We start from the raw sequence: 2,707 nt of genomic DNA on the forward strand, positions 1-2,707 counted from the left end.
ATTATAAAGCAATTATACTCCAATAAAGATGCAAAACACACACACACACAAACAAATAAATTTTGATCAGCCATGCAAAAAAAAAAAAAACGTATCTTTGGGACTTCCCTGGTGGTCCAGCGGTACGACTCCACACTCCCAATGCAGGGGGCCCAGGTTCGACCCCTAGTCAAGGATCTAGATCCCGCATGCTGCAACTAAAAGATCCCGCACACCACAACAAAGATTCCGCATGTGGCAACGAAGATCCCTCGTGCAGCAACTAAGACCCGGCACAGTCAAATAAATAAATAAATTTTTTTTTTTAAATTATTTATTTATTTGTTTTTGGCTGTGTTGGGTCTTCGTTTCTATGAGAGGGCTTTCTCTAGTTGCGGCAAGCGGGGGCCACTCTTCATCGCGGTGCGCAGGCCTCTCACTATCGCAGCCTCTCTTGTTGCGGAGCACAGGCTCCAGACGCGCAGGCTCAGTAGTTGTGGCTCACGGGCCCAGTTGCTCCGCGGCATGTGGGATCTTCCCAGACCAGGGCACGAACCCCTGTCCCCTGCATTGGCAGGCAGACTCTCAACCACTGCGCCACCAGGGAAGCCCAATTTTTTTTTTTTAAAAACTGTATCTTCCCTTGCCTACTCTAATGCTACACTTACTAGACTCCCAAGGTTGTTTTGCTTTTAGCTAAAATTATGTGAATTCATTTCAGTAATACAGGTACTAACAGTGACTCACCATGTAATCCAATATTTTAAAAATCCAAGCAGAAATTAGAGGGGTTCCTTACATGATAGAAGTATTTGTCACTTCACCAAAATATTCAGTGCTTAAAAATTAGCGTTTTTATATGCATTTCACCTTAACCTTTCAATATACATTGAGTCACAGTAAATTTATAATTATAGTTCTACCAAGTCCCTTGGGAATTGTATTTTCAGTTTAGTTCTGACACAAATATTTTAATTGACAGCTGTTCTGGGAGACTGGCTAGCATCCTTTCTGAATGTTGAGAATTTTAATGAGGATAAAATCTAAATCTGAAACTATCCCGTCTCTGCATGAGTAAATGGACATCCTCCTCTTCCTCCCTTTTTATAGTGATTTTTAAAAATTTTTTACATACAAAAATCTGTGCATAATTAATGTGTACAATTTGCGTTTACAGATAAGCATAGTGACTTTAAACAGTGATAACATGTTGATGAACTCCGAATTTTTTCATGTAGATTTCTATTGCATAAAGTAAAGTATAGCCATAATTTGTAAAGACATGTACAAAGAGGACGAAGGGCATTGATGCAACAGATGTCTTCCCTCCCCTTCTCCCATATGCCCAGAGTAATTTAGATTTGTTTTAAAGTCACTCCCCAAGCAATTGGATTCTACATAAAGTTGTAAGGGTTGGTACATGGTCAGCCCAGGAGACGTCAGATTGTTCTTTGTACTTTGTTGACATATCAGCAAGCTGGAAATTGTCCTGAGTAGTAGCTTTGGCATGTTCTATGTCTGGGCCAATGAGGACCGCAGCCAGGGTAAACCCTTCTTGTTTAAATGGCGGAGTTAGAAAACTCCTATCTGGGAAGCAATGTTTTCTATTAGCATCTATTACGCAGCCTGTTGTAATGTGTTAAGTAAAGGAAATAAGGAAATGATGGTTCTTAATCCAAAAGCATAATAAGACAAAGAATGAATACAATGTCCCACATATTTCATAGAATAGCAAAGAATCCTTGGTCTTTTCTGGGACTTCACAGTTAATTCAACAGGATGATTGCGATATAATTATAAAATCCTGCTGATTTATTTAGCATTCTCTTGAAATCAGACCTTGAGTTAAGCACTTGGTGCAAGGAGTTTATCTGAGAGGTGATGCCAGAAAGCAGGAACCAGTGATCTGGGAGAGTGAGACAGAGAAGGAGGGAGAGTTCAGGTAAGGGTGCATTATCTGTCTCCCTGTATCTGTCTCTCTCTCTCTCCCCTTCCCTTTTCTCTCTCCTCTTTTAGATCACTCTGCAACCGATGGCCATGTGAGTGAGCTTGGAAGAGGAGTCTCCAATCCCAGTCAAGTCTTCGAGAGCTGCAGCTCCAGCTGCAGCTTGACTGCAACCTCATGACAGACCCTGGGCCAGAAATACCCAGCTAAGCCACTCAAAGTTTCCTGAGATTCAGACACTGTGTGAGATAATCAAGTTTTTGTTTTAAGCTGCTAAATTCTGGGGTAATTTGTATTGCAGCAATAGATAACTAATACAGTGTTAGTATTAAGTAGAATATTAAGTGGTAATCAAATATCAGATTTTCAAAGAATACTTGATGACATGAAAAAGTGATGAGTATATATTAGGTGGAAGCAGCAGGAAGCAGAACTTGTGTAGTGTAGTGTGCAGTGTGCTGCATAAATGTTGTTTTTGTCTGATTAGCCCATGTCCATCCCCTCCTTCTTCCACTAACAGAATTTCCCTTTCTCATAGGAAAACAACTCCACGTGTTTCAAGTGGTGCTGACTCCAACCCATGTAGGCCAAACAAGTGAATCAGATCAAATTTAAGTTCCTCATTCCCTTGACACCTGGACTTTTTCTTCCTAGAGTCGTTAAGGGAGAGAAGGGCCTTAACTTCCAAAAAACTTAAAGATGGCAAAGGTAGCAGATGCCCTGGATTGAGTAGTTCTCCAAGTCAGAACCAACCTTAGAATTTTCAGTTAGGAGCCAGTAAAC

Source organism: Balaenoptera acutorostrata, chromosome 2 (genome assembly GCF_949987535.1).
Source record: "Balaenoptera acutorostrata chromosome 2, mBalAcu1.1, whole genome shotgun sequence".
NCBI classification, from domain to species: domain Eukaryota; kingdom Metazoa; phylum Chordata; class Mammalia; order Artiodactyla; family Balaenopteridae; genus Balaenoptera; species Balaenoptera acutorostrata.